General features: G+C 45.7%; 1 protein-coding gene across 2 annotated transcripts in view; it reads left to right on the top strand.

Moving 5' to 3' along the window:
• The window catches only part of ZNF148 (zinc finger protein 148), a 216228-nt gene that overhangs the window by 121723 nt on the left and 73546 nt on the right, over window positions 1–20959 (top strand). The gene's annotated exons all lie outside the window — the stretch shown is intronic.

Below are 20959 nucleotides of genomic sequence, written 5' to 3'. Positions count from 1 at the left end.
CAGTGGTATGTGTCAGTATTTTTCAATTGTTTTTGCTCCCATTTTTAAAAAATAGTGCCTCTAAAATTAATTTATAATCGTTGATCCGAACCGTGAAGACAGAGCTGGTACTGAGAGCTGTCAGCCTGGGGCTCTGCTGCCTGCTTCATCTTTCAGATCTTGTTACCTACACGCAAATAATGACATCTTTTACACCCAGTCGCTATTTCGTATTTTTGATTTCTTACTTGCCGTTCCCTGCATCAGAAGCATGGGGGATGCCTCTGTCATCCCCATTTTTATTGCAAATTTTACAAAATATACAAGCACCCCCCACACTCTCCAACACAGAAGCAGTCATAGATCAACTACACAATTGTAAAAACAAAGTGTTAAAAACTACAAATTTCATATAAATAGATCCAGAGATTCCAACATTTTTATCAGTATCCGAAATGCAAACAATATTTTGCATAGTGCAGCAACTGTCCCTTATATCCCCATCATGACAATCCGATTACATTAAGGGTTATAAAAAATAAAAAAAAGGTGAAGAACCCTGCCCAGGACCCCCATCTACTACTGTTTATGGGCCATGATCCAATGAGAGAAAGGGGCCCAAGCCCCCACATCTTTGCTTTTTCACCCTTGCACTGGTACAAAACGCTCACAAGCTTGTATATTGCAAACATTCTAGTAAGCCATTACCCGAAAGAGGGAGATTCGGGAGCGAGCCAAGCGGAGGTAGTACAAGGCCGAAATACTGCAGAGGCCATAAATAAAAACGAGCGTACCCCTTTAGGAACACCTTCCTGAACTCCAAGCATTATCAGCTGAGGGGGTTAAAGAAACTTCCAGCTTAAGCTTCCCTTTAAGAAGTTCAAAGATTTCAGCGCTGGTTCCAGTAAGCCCTGGATAGCCAGCAAAATATGAAGTAAATCTGCCCCATAAAGATAGAATCTTTGGCACCGTGGCCTCTTATCTCAACCACACTGCACAATCTTCCCCGGTGTATTATACAAATTAAAACAGGTTTTTTAATGCTGGGCTAACAAGTTAGCAGTGAGGAAGACCAAGTGGGCGAGGAGAAGAGATTCCGATAGAGTAGAGTTAGGGATGGGAAGTTTCTCCTGGCTTTTCTCAGAATGTGTACTCAAATCATCCTTCATAAGCTGATTCAACAAACCATATATTTCCCCAATTGGACAAGGTCCACTAAATCCACCTGGAAAAATCCAGTAGGGCTCCCTCCTTTCCGGCCGAGAAAATCCCTGAATTACAGACATTTATAGAATTCCTTGTGGCCAACCGAATATTTCCTGACAAGATCCTCAAATGACACCAAACCTGAGGAAGAAAAGAACTCCCCCAGCCTAGTAAGTCCGAGCCCTTTCCAGCGGTAGACACAAGGATCCTGGAATAAGTCTGGTAATAAAGGGTTATTAAACCTAGGTGGATAGTAATTATGATGTCCGATGCCAAGATGTTTACGCATTGCTACCCACACCTTAAAAGCACACTGCAAAGGCTTAAAGTGAACGCTTTTAAAATACCCAAACTCAACTTGCCTCCAGAGGCAGCCCCAGGCCTCTTTCCCAAGTACAAGTACAAGTACAAGTACAAACTGCGAGGGGTCATTACCAGCCACCTCCCATTCTGAATTCTCTTCCTGAAACAGGATTCGACATTGTTGAAGAGTGGTCGCCCAGTAATATGATTTAAGATTGGGCACCAGCCAGCCTCCTTTCTCCCACAGGAGCGTAAAGAACCTCAGCACTCTCCTCGTCTGCCCATAGGACCATAAAAATCTTGACATCATGTCCTCCAGCCATCTAAACCAAAAAGTCTCAACCTCTAATGGAATAGCCTGGATGAAATAAGACTTTTTGAAGAAGTAGCATTTTTAAAACATTACAACGTCCAACTAAAGAGAGATGTAGATTATTCATCTGGGCAAAGTCCTTGCTGAATTTTGCCTTAAAGGGTCCTAGGTTAGAGCCTTTAATCCGGTCAACATTAGAAGAAATATTAACCCCTAAGTATGTTGCATTGTCCACTGTGCGAGCATCACAGGGAAGCATAGCTATTAACAACCACTTACCTCTTATTGTTAAGCCTGTACCCCGAAAACCTCCCGAACCGAGTAGCCTCTCTTCCAGTTTCTTCTAAAGTGGTCTTGGTGTCCGAAGAAACCAATGCCACATCGTCGGCTTGTGCCAAAGTCTTGGTATCGCTTCCCTTTAACTGTATTGGCATAATCATGGGGTTAGTGTTGATTCTCTGAGTGAACGGATCAATGTAAATGGTAAAAATAAAGGGGAGCAATGACATCCCTGCCTTGTCCCCCTTTGTATCTTGATTGGATCGAATAGCCTCCCGTTACAAAGACCCTGGCCGTGGGATCCTGATATTGAGCACCAATAGCCTTAATGAACCCTGACCCGACACCCACTTTCCGAATAGCCTCCCACAGGTAACGCTTGGAGACTCTATCAAACCCTTTCTCAGCGTCCAGTAGAATTAAAGCCATAGAGTCCCCCGGCTATACCTGCAGCCTCAAACGCGAGGTCGCACTGCTAGTATGGTTAGTTGTGCCTCTCCCAGGAATGAAGCCGTGTTGCCTAGGGGACACAATCTTACTAATAATCCTAGACAGATGCACAGTCAAAACTTTAGAATATGTTTTTTGAATCTCTGTTAATTAGCGTAATTAGAAAGTATGAGCCCAGTTCCTGTACAGGTTTATGCTTTCTGGGAAAGACCACAGTGTTGGCCGTAGACCACGACTTCGGGGGGAATGGCGCGATTATAGATATGGTTTAAAAGATCAAGTAAGTGTTCTTTAATAGAGGCTGAAAAAAACCTGTTAGAACTCAGGAGGAATATTATCTGATCCAACAGCCTTACCCGGTACTACACTGGAAATGGCCTGAAAAATTTAGTTCCCTGTAATAGGACCTTCCAATGATTCCCGGTCCACTTCATCTAGGACATTTAACGAGGTTTCACCACAAAATTGCTGAGCCTCTTTATCTTCCCAGTCTGAATTCTCCATATACAAGGCTGAATAAAACCTCTGGAAGGCAGCGCAAATATCTAAGGGTTCTGGGACTAACCCAGACATAGGGTCCCTTACTTTTATGGCTCCTGCATTTCTCTTTCCAAGCTAGGTATATATCTGTCACTTTTTTAGCTGTTGCCTCTAGAATTGTACCTTTAACCATTGCTACCCTTTGTTGGGCTTCTTGTATATCTACCCCTTTTTGACAGTGGATAGTAACCTAGTTTCTGCTTCCGCTAGTGCCTTATATAATTCAGTTATACAGAGTTTCTCCTTCTTTCGGCGATTCAAACTAAAGAACAGAGTTTGTTCCCAAACGCCAGCTTAAAATGCTCCCCACACAGCCCCGAGCGGGGAACTGCTGTTGTTTTCTTTCATAAAGATAGGTATCCATGTTTTGATTGATCATAGAACCTTCATCCAATAAAAGGGCGCACTCAAAGCTTCAATTCAGGGCCTGTCTTTCCCAGCCCTTAAGTGCAACTGCTACCACGAAAGGGTTGTGGTCCGACATGTAACAGGAAACTTATCAATTCTACAGTCTCGTACAAAAGAACTAGAGACCAAGAAAAAAATCAAGATATGCATGTTTTTGGTGTGGGCCAGAATAATACGTATATCCTGGGTCAGAAGGCATTTTAACACCCCAAACATCAACCAACCAATTATTATAAGCCAAATCACACAGAGCAAAAGACCCTGGGCTTCTGGCACCCCAATACCATTTACCTGCACTGCTTATATCAAAATCCCCACAGACAATAATTGGTGAGGACCATAAGGCCAATTCATTGTTGTGCCACTCGAACACCATTGGATCATCAGAGACAGCACCATACATTGAGCAAAGTGTAAATACCCCATTTGGGAGATGGCATTCAGTTATAACTCATCGCTCCTCTCTATCAATTTGTGTGCACTTAAAAGCTGCATTCACACAAAAGACTGCAACACCTCTTGTCAGTGCCACGAATTAAGTGCCTTGGATTAGATGAAACCCAAGGGGTTCAAAGATCCCACACCTAGGACCCTCTGTGTGTGAGTCAGACAATATCTGCCTTTAGCAACTGTAGCTCTAAGGTGACCTTTGGCGTTTCTTTACATCATTTAGCCCCCAGATATTGACCATAGCTAGTCTAATATTTTTAATAATATGATCCAGAGAAAGTCCCGAATGAAGTGAACCATAACTGAAAATATACAATTAATATACTTAAGGAATCTGTCTAAGAGAGGAAAAAACTGTCTTGCTCCTGTGTTGCAACCTCTGCCAAACCCCAATCTACCCTCCATCCAAGATGAGCAATCATGGCCAGCGACTGGTAGGTGCAACCCAGTAGCACTCTCACCGCTAGCCCCACCCCATGGCTGATGATAACTAAATAAAGTGAGAGAAAAGAAAAATAAATGGGGGGGAGAACGGACCGGAATCCCCAGAATCCCGCACTAAGCCATTTATACCAACCGGGTAACCTTAAAGACGAAAAGCCAGCCCAGTCATAAGTAATCATAACTAATCAAAACTATTAGCCAGCAGCGGAGCGTTTTCCACTTACAGTATGTGTCCCCAAGGTGAGGCAAGGAAACGAAAGGACACCACAAAAGAGAAAAAAAGACAGCCATCACTTAGCAAATAAGTCCATTAAGTCACATCAAATATTTCTTAGCTTTGACCTCTGACACAAAAGTTTGAGTTTTCCCCCTAATGGTTACTTATAGATGAGCCTGGTTTAACAGGAAGACTTTTGAAAAGAATTAAACAGCTGCCTAAGGTGTCAGGGACGCTCAGCCGTAGATTGGCAAAGAGTGACCATCAAACTCTCTTCTTACATTGGGTTGTGCTTTTCCGTAAATAGCTTTCCTCAAAAGAAAGTTTCAAAAGAACATTAGGATGGCTCTTGGTTTTTCCACCTCTGTGTCCCGATATTTCTTAGTAGTGACAGGGAAGCGATGGACCAGCTGAAGCTCTGAATCCCAATTCCATTGCGTAAGTTCAGGGAATGCTCCTTTCAGAAGTAAGACAAGTGTGATGGTTCTCAATATGAACATCCTCTTGCAACTACTTTGTAGATTGAAGGATGAGTGAGAGCAAGGGTTCCTTAGCCTCAACAGTATATCTTGTGCCACCAATCAGAGTTTGCCCCGACTGCAATAGCTCTGGACTGCATTGGCCCTCCGGGTATACCTGCTGTGTGGCCGAGTAATCCCATCTTAGTTTACAGGCCACATTCTCCTCAAAAGTCCATCATGTGGCCCAATGCAGACCTAAGGTGTTGAGCAGGAGGAAGATGGCACCCGTGTAGTATGCCCGCTCGCTGCTTCCCTGTCCTCACAGCCTGAAAATGCTGACTTATGGGGAGGATGGTGGTATCCTACCTGTCTTGATAGACTGTTGACCAGCACTGTTTTACACTGCTTTTGGCCTGTGGTATGACCAGAGTGCTCAGGACACGATGCTGGAGCCAGAACACTGTTTACCCCTAGGCCACCCTGAGTAAAGCTGTGGTACTGCTCCGCGTTGCCTGTGCTTTGTTGTTGGTACATCACGTTTTGCGGGCCTGGTGGCCTGGGGTAATCGGCAGCACACAGATTATGCCCAACAGAGGAGGCAAAGGTGCATCAAGAGCCGTGCTTTGGCCTGCTCAGCACCTTCTCAAAGAGGCACTGGTCAAACACTTTGGAAGGTGGAAGAAGCGACGCTCGGTGTCCCAGCTCTGACACAGGCCCCGGTTTTGATGAAGCAAATGCAGAAGGCTGGCCGGCGGCCCTCCCTTCTAGCTTGCAAAGCCTCACAGCCCTCTATTACAGAAATGTTTTCGGCTTCCACAACCGCCACCTTGACTTTGGAAGTGTTACCTACACCATCAAGGGCACCTCCTGACTCTTGAGGGGGCACTGGCTGCACGGTCCCTGCTCAGTCCAAGAAGGGTAATGAAGGCAAGCAGGAAGGACCAGTTAACTCCCGTGAAGTTGTCACTGCAGACTTTGTGGATATCACATTACGAGGTATGGGGGAAGGGGGCCTGGCGAAAAGAGTGAATTTGGGAAAGTTCATTTGAGGGACCATATGTCTGACAAAGGGCCTGCTGGGAGCTCTCTTATGGGTAGTATTGCCTCACATCATCCCTCGGAGCAAGCTTCAGAGAATTCTGTGGTAATACAGCCAGATGCAGAAAAGAGTGAGTCGCAAAGCGCCACTGGATCCCCTGATATTGGGGATACGTTTTTTTTGCTGACGACTCTAATATCTCTGATGTTAGCAGCGCATCATCCGCCAAAGATAGCTGTTTAGACTCTAGCACTAGTAGCGCAGTGGATGAACCAGCAACACCATTTGAAAGCGCTTGTGGTGGAGATGCTCGGAGTAAACTTTCCTTCCACAATTATTTGGAGATCTTATAATTTCAATGATAAAGATCTCATGACCTAAGGGTAAATAATAGAGAAATATAGGTTCGGTACCCATATAATTGATTTGAACCAAGAATTGTCTGCCCCACAGGTCCCTTTCTGTAGAATAGAATTCGGTAATGAGGTCTGTTTAAGTAAGATATCCATTTCTATTGTACTAGTGGAGCATGGGGAGAAAATGTGGTTAGAGGAAAATCACTTTAGTGTGTTACCGACCCAGCTCCCTCCTAGGCTCAGTCTCTGTCAAAAAAGGCTGGTCGAAGTTCCCCTCAGGTAGTGCCATAGCCTTTACACTTATTTGACAAGTGGGGCCTTTGATGTTCATTGAGAATAGATATTTGGTTCCCAGAAATGCCAAGCTGCATCCAAAAATGTCCCACTGAGTGTGTAAGATGTCTTCCTTCCCCCCAACACTCTACAGTACAGCCTAGAGCCAGTACAACAGACAATATATAAAGCAAGTAAAATAATTTCCCTTCAGACAAGACTGTGCCCCCCTCTCTTTCAGGTGGTAATGGGACCCCATCTGACCCTAAAGACACAACTGCCATGATGTCCTTGTGGTACCATTTAGAGAGAGAAGTGTATAAAAGGGCACAAGTGAAATAGTGGCAAGAGAAAAAAGAAAACAAAGGAAATAGGATAATAGGTGGGGTCCACCTCTGAGAGTCCCTTTTCAACAATATCTCATTACCGCTCTCAATATTGTAAAATGACAAAGATAGACTCCTCTTATTTCCTAAAAGCAAATAATTACTCCACTCTGGCGGAGGCTTTGACAGTCCTCCACTTTTAAAATCTGATCATCTGCAACATCTGTTCTTGTAAGTTCTTCACTTGACAACACTACTGGGCATGAGGTTTTTTGAATGGTGAATACCTAGATTGTGCCTTTGCCTCATATTGTTGGTCTTCGTGGTGCTTTCTGAAGTCTGGCTCTTGATATTCTTCTGCATATCCTGCAGTAGCCAGTAGTTTCATAGTTTCAGCCACCGCATCTATCATTACTACTCTGTCCAGCCACTGAAATTGGAGGCCTTCTGTGAAAGATCATCAGTATTGTATTTGTCTTGCGTTGAGCTCCTTTACCACCAGCTGATATTGGTACCTTTTAGCAAATGCTGAAAAGAACCAGCTTATGTTAATGACACAGGATTGTCTAACCAAAGACACTTTCGCTGTGGGACAGAGTTAAAAAATCAAAATGATAAAGCTTTACTTTCCTTATCATTACTTCTGTAGTTGTGCTGCCTTCCTTTTTGCCATTTTCTTCTGTGCATTGCTCCCCTTAGACTCTATCAGTGCTCCCCATGTCTTCAGTCACCCCCAGATGTCTCTCTCAGCGATTCCCAATTTCACATTACCATTCATCCCGAAAGAATGGTAATCTTGGCAGCTTCTCAGTCTTCTGCAGTCCAAGGGCAAGTGAACCACCAAAGGTGCAAGGGATCTGACCAGTGTTACCTTTTAGTGAACAGGTTTGTGAGACATTCAATTGGAAAAGAGAGAGAAAGGGAGGGGAGGTTGTTTGGTAGCCTGAATGCTTAGCTCATAATGTATGTATGGCTACATTTATGGCAGATACAGTTTTATCCTTATGGAAGGCTCATATGTTGAAGGCAAACTGCTGGTGGATGACTAGTGTAGAAACACATTATATTTTCAGTTTAATAGGGTATTAAAGTTTGATTAAGAGATCTTGCTAGAAAAAATTAATGGAAAGGTTTGTTTTTGATGGTTGTGGACCTGTAGGAGGATTCCTACATAGGCTGGTTGATAAAATAAGGGGATTGAATATATTGTGGTGTTTCAATTGACTGTTCTTGTGGGGGTGAGTATTGTCAAAGGATAGCATGGTTAAGGCAAAGGAAGATGCATGTTCTGAGAGTTTTGTGCAAAGCTTTATGTTTCTCCATAGAACTGATTTGCTGTCTGGTCATTTTCAACTGTATGAATTCCAGGTTGATGTGTGTGTACTGCTCTCTTGTTAGCTGGCCAGACAGATCATATGCACAGTCCAGAAGTAAACATTCAAAACCTGCTTTAAAATCCAAACGTGCAGAACAAAAGAAAAGTAACACGATTGATGTGCTGCAGGTAGAAATTTTAATGGTGTAAAATAAGACAGAAGTTTCTCCTTAATACATGCCAGTGGAATGGCATGTTGCCAGAGCCCCTCAATATGCCAATACTTGTGTACAAGCTGCTCTGCCCAAAGCCTGCTGTAGGTAGGAACACTTGTGGCCTCAACTAAACCCTTAGCACAAGTGGATGGTCCGGACAGGGTGGGAGCCTCTACGGTTTAGATAAGGGTTGTCATCTCGCCATCCCCAGTTGATTGATTACAAGTGTTTTATCATAGAATATGAATGTCTTACACATTAAATGCTTTAAGGTTCATATAGCTAAATGTTCTTTATATCTGCATTTAAAATGTTAACATATTTAACTGATGTTCACTAATTGTCACAGTAATATATGTGCATCAACACCCAACTATATGATTGTGTGTGAATGAGTCTATGCTGAAGCCCTTTGTCATTATTATCTGGCTATGTCATTTTTTAGATCGTAGCCTACCAAACAGTGCAGCTTTCTGGTTTTCTAAAGACATCTTAGGGACTTTCAGGTAGTTGCCCAAGGAATACATTCCACTCGTTGACTACCGTTGGCTTTGTGGTTTGTAACTCTTACTTTCAGGCGTTCCATTCACTCGCCTTAGTTGCCGTTCGTCCCTCATTTGCAGAAAGTGTTTTCTTTATCCTTCAACTAACTCGCTTTCTGTTAACAGGACTTCAGATCTTGTTCTTATCTTATCACATTTGCTGTCCTTTCAAAGACAGAGGTCAAATGTCAATGTGCCTCTCTACTCAGTAACACTTTACTCTATGCCAATGCACTCTTCACCACTCTACTCTACACTACTGCACTCATAACTACTGCACTCTACACCACTCCAGTCACACAAATCTACTCTGCACAACTACACTCTACGCCACTGTACTGTATACCACACTGCAACACTGCACTCTATGCCACTGCAGTGTACGTCAATGGACTCTACTCTGTAACACTCAACTCTATGCCCCTACACTCTATGCCAGTCAACTGTACACCACTCTAATCTACTCTGCTGCACTCTATGCCACTGCAGTCTAGGCCACTTTACTCTGCGCTATTACCCTCTATGCTACTCTACGCAACAGCTTTCTACCCTGCACCACTCCACTCTGCCACTTCACTCTACTCTGAAACAATCTAATCTGTGCCACTGCACTTTATGCCACTGCACTCTACGCCTGTGCACTCTACTCTTAACCACTGCACTCTATGCAGCTGCACTCTGTTACTGCACTTTACACCACTGCACTTTGCGTCACTGTTCTCAGTGCCACTCTACATCACTGCACTGACACTCTGCAACACTGCACTCTCATCCACTGAACTCTACACCACTCTCCTCTGCACTACTCAACTTTACACCATTGTACTCTCTACCACTGCACTTGATGGCACTATACTCTACTCTGCACCACTCCATGCTACTCTACGTCACTGCACATTATGCCACTTGCCTCTACTCTGCGCACTGTCCGCTGCATCATTCAACTCTTCTCCACTCTGCGCCACTCTACTCTGAGCTACTCCACTCTGCACCACTCTAGCCTACACCGCTGCACTCTACTATACACCACTATAATCTACGCCACTGCATTCTGTGATGATGCATTGTATATGCTGAATTCAATGCCACTTCACTCAATGCCACTGCAATCTATGCCACTATACTCTGCAACACTCTACACCAGTCCACTTTACTCTTTGCCACTCCATGTGACTCCACGCTATGCCACTGCAATAAATTACCCTTTTTGCCACTCCATTCTACAACACTCTACTCCACTCTTTGCCATTCCACTCTACGACACTCCACGCCACTCTTCTCTATGCCACTGACCTTTAGCCTTGTTGAAACAGCAGCCTCGCTAGTGAAGAACATGGCTAAAACACATTGGCAAAACCAATAGCTCTAGCATAGGCGAAACCTATTGTCCTTGTAAGTGCTTGTATTTTTTTTTCATTTTAATCTCTTTATTGTGATTGAATGCGCAACATCGTATACAATCGAGCGCCGTAGCGTTATCGTCTTCATAATACAACATATAATTCAACAATAGCGCGGAGAAAACAGTATAGAAAGCCGAGAAGATGTGAGATAGAAGGATAGGAACGGTAAGACGGAAGTAGGTTTGTTACAGCTTAGGGGTGACCTCTGATGGGGAGAGGGGAGAGGCGCTGGAAAGGCGGGGGAGTAGTGCGCCCCGGGTGACGATAGATCTTGGCAAGCTAAAGGATTAATTTATTAATACGTGGCAGTTATTTAGACGAAGGCAGGTAACTACAGACAGCCTGTCAATTTAGGCACTACAGGTAATATTGTGCTCTGTGTCGCTTTGTGGATAATATTGATCCGGATAAGGAACACTATGGCTGGTGCACGGTGTCCCCTATTCAGCTGTGTATGTGGTGAGCGGTGTATGGCGTGGCTACTGGCAACATTGGAACTGGGCTCGGGTGTGTAGCTATTTATTGTCTCAGTGCTTGGGGTATAGGGTGGTGTGCCGGATCATCTTCCATTGTGTATATCTTAATATCGCCTCATCTGATCAATGCAGCTGATGTGCAAGATATATGTTGGAAAATGCTGCTTGCGGCTCCATGGGATGTGGGTGTCGTCTTTAGCCTCGAGTGATAAGACGAGGGCTTCCATCAGCATCCCTCTATCTCGAAGTGAGTGTAATACTTGTTCCTCCACTTTTGCCCATTTCAGCAAGTCGCCCATCCAGCGGCGTGTCTGGCGTGTTCGGTGCTTTCCACTGCATCGCCAGAAGGCGCTTGAACAATACGAATGCCAGTTCAATGCACCCATGTACCTGTTTCCCCCCTTTTAGGCTTCGGGCAGATACCCAGTAAGCAGGATTCGGGCATGGGGGAGAGTGGGAATTCCAGCAGTTCAGCGGTCAGTGTGGTTATGGCATGCCAAGCTTGAAGGACTGGCGGGCATTCCCACGTCATATGGTAGAAGGTGGCGTCCAAGTCTCCACATCTTGGGCACACCTGATTAGTCTGAGGGTACGTACGCTGTAGTCGATGCGGAGACAGGTAGGTTTGATGTAGATAGTTGAATTGTGTGTAACGGAATCTGGGATTACGCTATACTTCCTGTGTCAAATTGAGTGCACTGCACCATGTCTGTTGTGTCAGCGGTGTGGGAAGAATCCTATCCCATCTAGCCTTCGCTTTTGCTTGAGCTACGTCCGGGTTACCGAGTAAGACACCATACATCTGAGATGTGCTGCAGTGACCTCCCACGCCGGTTAGTAATTTGTGTAGGAGAAGAGAGGTCAGAGGTTCCCTGTCCCTGCAACACCATGTACGGGGTATGAGCTGCTGTAGGGCACAATACATTAGAAACCATCCCCGATCCACGTTGGGTGTTGGCATGAGGTCAGCGTAGGACATGATGCGGCCTTCTATAAATATGTCCCCGATTGTCTGTATGCCCTTTGCAGGCCATAGAGCCAGCCTATGTTGTCCGGTCAGTTTCCCAATCCCTGGGAAGGCCAATAATGTGATCTTGGGTGAGTATGGCTGACTCTGGTGCCCTTCCAATATGTAGCGGCGCCGACACCAGCGAGCTAGGTCCATCAAGATATTGTATTGGCGTGGTGGGCTGTTACGGTCCACCAGCTATCGCATCACATTGGTGTGATCTAGGGTGGCATATACCAGCTTTGCCTCAGAGTTCGGGGGATCCTCTATCAAACACCAAGTCCAATGTAGCTGCTCTGCTGCGTAATATAATTCATAATGCGGAATATCCAGGCCACCCTGTTCAAGCGGTAAGTGTGTGTCGGCTAATGCTACCCGCTGTCGTCCACCACCCCATATCAAGTCAGTCATTAAGCTGTTCAGTGAGGTGAAGAAATCGCAGGGGATTACCATCAGTAGTGCGGAGAAGTGATATAGCAATCGCAGGAGTATAATCATCTTTGCGATTGCCACCCTACCTATAGGTGATAACGGGAGCAAGCTCCAAAATGGCAAGGAACCCCTGATCGATCTGAGCGTAGGTCCTAAACTTCCCTCTCGGAGGTCAACTGCCCTGTGATATATTTGTATACCTAGATATTTGAAGGTATCACATGACCACTGTAGTACATGTGTTGCGATATTAGAACGGAGTCCCTCTGGTACTGGTGTCAGTGGGAACAGGCAGGACTTGGACCAAGTCACATGCAGGCCCGATAGGTCCCCAAATAGGCCCAGTAACTGTAATAAGCCCGGGAGCAAAGCTGTTTAGTTACGCAGATATATCAGTGTGTCATCCACAAAGGGAGACAATCTGATGTCTATCCCAATCTATGATGCCCCATTCTTGAGCCCTGCGTCGTAGCTGCGCCACTAGTGGTTCAATCGCTAATGCAAATAAGAGCGGCGATAGTGGGCATCCCTGTCTCGTACCCCTTCCAAAAGGGAATCTTCCTGATATTATCCCGCCTGTCTTAACCCGGGCAGTAGGATCAGAGTACAAGATGTTGATCCACTGCATGAATACTTTCCCAAACCCCAAGCGGCTCAATGTTTCCAGCAAGAAGGGCTAGCCCAAGGTATCAAATGCCTTCTCTATGTCAAGGGACGCCGCAACCCATTCATATTCATATTCTGATTTTGGGGCTTCCGACATGAGCCACAGCAGGCATCTAATATTTATGAAGGTGTTTCGACCGGGAATAAATCCCGACTGGTCGTCGTGGACCAGCAGCGGCATCAGCGGTAGCAAGTTGTTCGCAAGGACCTTACCCAGAATCTTGCAGTCCAGATTTAACAGAGAAAGGGGTCGGTATGAACGAACATCTAATGGAACACAACCCGGCTTTGGGAGAACCAGTATCACTGAGTCCCGCTGTGAATCTGGGAGCTGTCCCTTCATTAGCGCCTCATGTAGCATTTCCATATATGGTTTAATTATCTGCGCTGAGAATGTGTGATAATATTCCGCCGGGAGACCATCGCTCCCCAGCGCTTTTGTTACAAGCTAGTTTTCGTAGAGCCAGCTGAATCTCTTCGGAGTCTATGGGTTTCTCTAATTCCCTCTGCTGGGCCATGGAGAGGTAAGCTAAGGGGAGTGCACGGAAGAAGTTTGCTAACTGTGCTACTGGTGGGGGAAGGTTTTGCCGCATACAGAGTACTGTAATATTGCTTAAATGTATCATTTATTTCGACTTGGGTATTGACCACTGCGCCTGAGTCCAGTCTTCTAGCCCCTATGGGGGCACGTTGTTGTTCGCCGTGCACTAACCAGGCCAGGAACCTGCCGGAACGGTCTCCCTGTGTGTGTGTGTCCTGGCAACATAGTGACAGTAATCAATTTTTCGCAAGTGTGAATCGACTTCGTTCCTGCGTGTGCGCGGTGCACGTAAGGCCTCTGGGGCCACAGTGCCCAAAGCCACCCCACGCTCTACTTTCCGGAGCTCTGTTTCTACCTGTAGCAGTTCGCAGGGCAACGCGCGTCCTACTGCACCCGCTGCCGACAGAGGCCCCTTACCACCACCTCGTGGGCATCCCATTCTGCTGCGTGCGATGACGCCGACCCCCTGTTGAGTTCAAAATAAGCGGAGAAGCGCTCTGCCAGTTCTTGGCGGAATGGAGGATCAAGCAGCATGTTTGACTGTAGTCACCAGGTGGGAATACGCGCACGTGCCCTACCCCATTGAATAGTAGCCAACAGTGGACAGTGATCTGATATAGTTTTAGCTAGAAAGGATACCCCTGTGAAGTTGTTGGTCAGCTCAGTGGGCCAGAGCAGCAAGTCTATGCGGGTGTGAGGATGGTGGACCGGGGAGAAAAAGGAGTATTCCCTATGTAGAGGGTGTAGTATACGCCACACATCTACAAGCCTCCTCTCTGACATCCAAGTCTGTAACACCTTTGAAGTTTTCCTTTGGGGACGGACCTGTCCCTGTCTATTCAGTTGCCGCCCCATATGTGGTTTGTCGTAGGGTTCTGAAGGATTTGGGGGGCGACTGTCATTAAAAAGTCCCCTTGCTTCAAATTGAGAGCGTGCCCTATTATGATGAGTGGTCTACCATCTAGTAAACCTTCCAATTGAACATATCGACCATCTGCGTCAGTATTCTGGCGCTCTACTATGTAAGTAACTTCTGGGACAATCCACACCAGTACTCCCTTAGCAAATGTTGTGGTACCATAAGGTAGACCCCCGCCATTTATTTTTGAGGTTTCGTAGTTCGTCTTGTGTTAAATGCGTTTCCTGTAGTATAGCTAGGTGCATTTTGTGTCTTTTGAGGTACGCATAAACCCTGCAGTGCTTGGTGATGTTGGCCATGCCTTTCACATTCCACGTTAATATGTTACAAGTGTCCATTCCCATGTGAGTAAGAGGATGTGTAGTGGTGTGGATACTAATCGGGCGCTCTGTTGGGGTGTGGATAATATGGATAACATCTTTGTCGTGTAATCGTCCCCTCCCCTATATGCTCCCGTCCCAGACCCCCGCCGTCTCATAAGTACTAAGAAAAGTGAAATAAAGAAACAACTGTGAACAAAGAAATAACTTACTGGACAAGGCCCAACGTGTAACACAATGGCACAACGGGTGTCGCATGTAGCAACTGTCATAGCATGGTCCCTTTGGTGTCCCGTTGGGAGGCGTAAATGTTAGAAGCAAAGGGTCCGCTTGCAGCAGCCCGTTACAGATATTCTTCACGCCCCACTCCACCCCAGGCACCCTATCGCCCCTGTCGTCGTCGACAGCGTCAGAGCCCTCTGCGTTGCAAGAAGTTAACCTCTGTTTCCATTCGCTGTAGTTGGTCACGCAGTTCTTTAATTTCCGGTTGAGCTGCGGTTAGCGCGATTTCGTTATGTAACTCTGTTAGTTTGCGGTGATCCACTCTGAGCAGGTTCACTTCCAGTGCCACTGAGTCTGTTTTCCCCTCAAAGGTAGTTTTAGTGTCCAGCACTTCTTGTAGGAGCTTGTCGAATTGTGCTGAATGTGTTTGCAATGTTTCATTCATCTGTTGTAGAGCAGCAGCTTGATTTCCAGCAACCCCCACGGATGGCGATTCTCTACCTCCGCTGTTGGCTGCAGTTTGGGCGGTTTTGGCTTGACCATGACTGTGTGTAGTTCTGGTTTACAGCAGACAGTTGTGCTGAGCAGGTACCATCCAGACTATCAGTTAAACATCCTGCCACACCGTAGGACTAATGCTGCCGTGGGGGCCGAGTCAACTACAGGATTTAGCACAATTAATGTGTACTGGGATGTCCTTGGAGCTCCCCTTACTGTTTCTATGGCTGGATCAACGCGTTGGCAGGCAAGCAAACCACTCACCGGTTATGGTAGGCTGAGCCGACCTGATTCACAACCTCGTCCCCCCGTGGTTCGCCCGCCCCGTGCATTCCGTGTCCGGCGCTGCTGGTGAACGTCTGATGTATCAAGGGATCCAATTCACGCTACACTTGACCCCAATGACGTGTCGCATGTTGAAGTAGCTGTTCTCTTGGCTAGGCGGCCTGTAGCACCCCTTGGAACCCCGAGGGTGTAGGCCTGCCCGTTGTCTGTATTCATCCGCCCAAGCGCGATCACTGTCTCTCAGGGAGCACTCAAGCTGCGCATGGTGGGCTCACCGGTGCCAGGATGCGCCACTCATCCGCTCAGGGCCTCACCTCCATACACTCAGGGCCTCACCTCCATACACTCTGGTTTGGTGTCAGACCAGGCCTCCAGGCTTTGGTTGTTCAGTTCACAAGGGAGCAACCCTCCAGGCAGGTGGACGGGTGACGAACTGCCGCTAATGCTCCCGACCTCGATGCAGTCTGTGATGGCGACCCCCTGAACCTCCTTCTCTAGTCCTGCAGACACCGCAGGCCTGTGTGAGCAGTGCAGAGGCACCGCCGCGCCGCCACGTGGTGCACCCCCCTTGCCGATCGTTTCCCAGCGCCGCAGTTGACATTCGCCTCTCTCGGTCTCCGCCCTCTTGCGCGTTCACTGCCGCAACCGTGGGTCCACACGCGGTTCACTCGCTCCTCCACTCCTGGGGGTCGCACCCGACTGGGATGGCAGGCACTAGGGCAGGCCGGGCAGGGAGAACTGGTGAACTGGTGGAGTAATTTCGGGCCGCGAGCGGAGCTCTTTAGAAAGCGTCCGCTCTGGCCACCATCTTGGACAACCCTCTTTGCCAGTGATTGTATTACTTTTAAGTAGCACACATTTTTAGAGTATCACACATTTCATGTTTTTTTTGCTGCAGTGTTTGATGCATCAATTAATTACTGGCAGTCTGGTTCATTTCATACTAATAATTGACCCTCCCCACCAACAGCTCGGCATTCCAAGGGCCTCATCAATGAGTGTTTTTCATTGGCTTGGTTTGTCACTCATATTTGCTTTTGATAAATAAATGGAGATATGATAACTGGCTATGAAACCGTGTAATGACGATAAACTTTTGTAAATGGCTTCTTGCCTGGCTTGACTCAATTGTGTGTGCTGAAGTGGTGGTTGCCTAGCACTGCAGTGGTTGTCAATGGCCGTACATCCATTGTGTTCATATAGAGGGATTACATACTGTTTGTGTTGGATGGTCATGATGATGTTTTGTGGATGATTTCTGAAGATGGTGCTTGTGGCCATGTCTTTTGGGTTCTTGTGATGCTTCCTATGATCAGTATCTGACAACAGTTTCTTCAGTTATGCAAGACATGTCTGCTGTGCCAAGGGTTTGCAGTTTTCAGCAGAGTTCCTCCTCTGATTCTGTGTAGTTACAGAGCTAGCAGTTGTGTTTTGACCATTAGCAGATTTTAGGTCAAGTATAAAATGAAAATCCTGTAGGGCAGCAGTTCTTAACCTTTAGGCTTCTGGGTACCCCCACTGAGTCACTACTAGAAGCTGGTGACCCCCACTGAATCACTACTAGAAGCAGGGGAGCTTGCAATTTCTGATTTGAACCTGACAACAATACACAGAACTGCAGAAACCAGTATAGATAAACAAATCCAAATTTTATACAAAAATTAACATTTTCATTTCAATGGTAAAGTGGGATCTTTTCACAATGTGTTTTTATTTCTAAATAACGAAGTAATATGCTAGACTCTACAAGTTAATTGGTCTTTTTTGCACTTGATTCATGGTCTCTTTTTGCCCACTCATGCCAGTGCTACATTTGAGGCCACCAATTATCCATACTAGATTCTGTTTACTATACTTGCAGTGCTGTCACAAACCATGGTCAGGACACGAACTTTACTTTTTAGCCTCCAATTTCAAAATCCTTCACATTTACAAAGCATTTTAATATTTTTTTTAACCTTACATTTTTTTGTGCATATTTACTTTGTTAATCTTCTATTGTTAAATTGTATAAGCAGTTGCGGACCCCATGAGTAAGCTTTGTGGACCCCCTGGGGGTCCACGGACTACAGGTTAAGAAACACTGCTGTAGAGTGATGACAGTCTTGGGTTGAACCTAGATTATCAGAAGCACACTAAATGATGTACTTGTTGACTGCACATGTGACCTACAGATTTGTGTCTTTAATTTTGTGATTCATCAATCACTAAATTGTCTTGCATAGTACTTTCCTCACGTCAATCTGAAATGGGAATCTAAGTGCCTTAATAGCATTACATCTCTCTAAGTTAATAAAGGAATTAAGGATATCATATACGTAAGTAAGTAGGCACTGCATGGCAATGTGGTTCATGCAAAACACATGCATTAACTGTCCTTGACATGAGTGGTTGCCCTTAATTTTATAAATCCTCCCCCTTATTTGTGTGATTCTATAGCAGAACACTGTCTGTGCCAATTGTATGAGCCCTGCTCGTAGGCTTGTTCTGCAAGGGCAGCTGACATTGATATTGTTTTTGACTGTCTGTCATATAGATCGCACAGCAAACTAAATTCTTCTCTTGAATATAAGTGCCATTTTATCGACTTGAAAAAATGAAAGGAGGCGTTTGCTCTTTCTGGATTCAAGCATATGACCTGCAGGTTAAAGACGCATCTCTGCATGTTTTTGCTCATCCCTTCTGATGAATACATCTTTCCTCAGATTCCTCATCTTATTAATGTTTCTCGAGAATCCAAAACATCCCAAAAATATTTCCCCAGCAATACCTCTCCAGCATTGCCAGGTGGTATCATGTGGTTTCAGCTTTGGCTCTGCCCACTGGGTGCAAGTTTTGCGCTAGTGTCCCCTTCTGTTTTTCTTCACCTCAACCACAGGGGCCATGAGCGCTTAATGCTTCACCTACGTAATTCTTTATCATGTGGACGGCAGCTCGGTCAAACATCTCTCCTATAGTTTTCAGGGTTTAATCCTGGTCACAGATGCACAAATAAATGCTCTTGTCAACCCGCATGACACCTGCATGTGGTGTCTGGCTCTGAACACACAACGCTGCCTGGTCATCGATTGCACACCAAACATCATCTGGGACCAGGAGCCAAAACACTTTTAGGCCTGGATACTCCCAAATGTTCCCCTTCTCATTCAGGTAGTTCTCTGGACAGGGAATAATCTCCCAAAAAATCTTACAAAAAAGCACCAAATACATCATAAATCCACTTCTTCCTTGAAGAAAATGTCATGCTACAGGGACCATTTGGAGGTAAGGGGGAGGAGAGAGGGGCACATATATATATATATATATATATATATATATATATATATATATATATATATATATATATATATATATATATATATATATATATTAATATTATGTGTTGTGTGTGTGGTCTTGGTGCTGGTCCCCAATCTGGAGAAAATCCTGGCATTGAAAACGTTGAAGCTGAGTTTACAGCTTCATCAGCTGACTCTGCTCAGGATGAGGTCTTCTTTCAACTAATGCTGGTTTTGCCAGGGTAGCTCTTCTGTCCTTTAGGCAACTTCCCAGTTTCCACATTTTCCCTCAAAACTCAACCCAAATGCTTTCCGCTTGGCACCTCCAGGTAAAGAACTGATGAAACTGAGCTCTGTGGGCTATAAGGTTTTATCCTATGGCAGCCTTGCCCTCAAACAATTAACACCCTTCTGTGTCACAGGCTGCTGTGCCTGTTCCTGGTTAACTGGTAAAACTTAGCCGTCAGCCTACCACATCACATGAAAAAGTTATTTTCTGATCTGGTCAACAATTCTTTAGGCATCTACAGCCAGTTCCTGAACTGCAGCATCGATTCCGAAGGCAATTGCTTGGTCCAAGGGCACAGCTGCTGTGCTGCTCCCTCATGCTTACATGCTTTCACTGGCTTTTTAGTTGTCTGGAGTTGTCCAGGCAACCCTTATGAATGTGCCCTTCGATGGTGAGCTGGTGAGAAAGCCAGCTCCCTCCCGGCATGCTTCAGAAAAGAACTTGGCTACGGCTTGCTTGGTATTCCCAGCGAGGTAATTCAGCAGAAATATAGGACATTTCAAGGCAGCTCTAGGGCACAACCTTTGTGGCAGGGCCAGAGTTTGCAGCCCCTCCAAATACCCAAACAGATGTACTGCTCCTTTCCAGGCAAGTACATCAATGCATCTGCAGCAGATCTAGTCCATGCTGTCCTCTCCTAGCTTCGCAGTCTCAGAACATCTGACTCCCCCTCACACCATCATACTCAAGTGTAAGGAGAGTGTTTCACTTTTCCACCTGTTGAGAGATGATCATGGCAGGTTTTTGGACCATCCTGCTGAACCTCAAGGGCTTTGGCTTTTCCTATTTGTTCTCCGCTCTGGAAACCTCTCCCTACACCAGGAGGTGCTCTCAAGCACACCTGAACTTTAGAGGCATACAGCAGTACTATTGGTTTACAGTCATGCTGGATAGATGACTGCACCATGCATTCTTACAAATGTGCTGGCATTTGTGGCAGTTTCTCTGCAACAGTCAGGCATTCATTTATTCCTATGCTTGGATGGCTGACTGGTCTTGGGCTTCATGATCATTCTGATGTTTGACTCAAAAATATCCTTTATCTGCATGAGTTACTTTTCTTGGCCTCATGAGTTTGTGTATCCTCTTTGGTGTCACATTCCAGACAGTGAATGTGGGCCTTTTTTATTACTGCCTGGGAAAACAGTTGCTCCATCATCAGGGGTTTCTTTTGGCTTTGGTGCAGAGCTTTTTGTCTGTCCTTCCAGATCAGCACTGGTGGATGAAACCCTCATACTTTTTTATGAGTCAACCCTAGAATCCAATGCAGGCACAGGCCATGGTAGTCACAGACACCCCCTAGGTTGCAGTACTCATCTGGATGGCATGATCGTGCAAAGCCCTTGGTCCGCACCAAGGCAGTGTCTGTGCTTCAGTGTGGAAGAGTTGCGTTTGCTCCATTTTGACATAAAGGCATTTCCCCCTTTCATCCCAGGAAGCACCACTCAGATTTTGCTAGATAACATTACCACTGTCCACTATATCAGCAGACAGCATGGTGTTAG

This window comes from Pleurodeles waltl, chromosome 3_1, assembly GCF_031143425.1.
Source record: "Pleurodeles waltl isolate 20211129_DDA chromosome 3_1, aPleWal1.hap1.20221129, whole genome shotgun sequence".
NCBI classification, from domain to species: Eukaryota; Metazoa; Chordata; class Amphibia; order Caudata; family Salamandridae; genus Pleurodeles; species Pleurodeles waltl.
The sequence above is the reverse complement of the archived record's forward strand: the minus strand, read 5'-3'. Positions and strand labels throughout refer to the sequence as shown.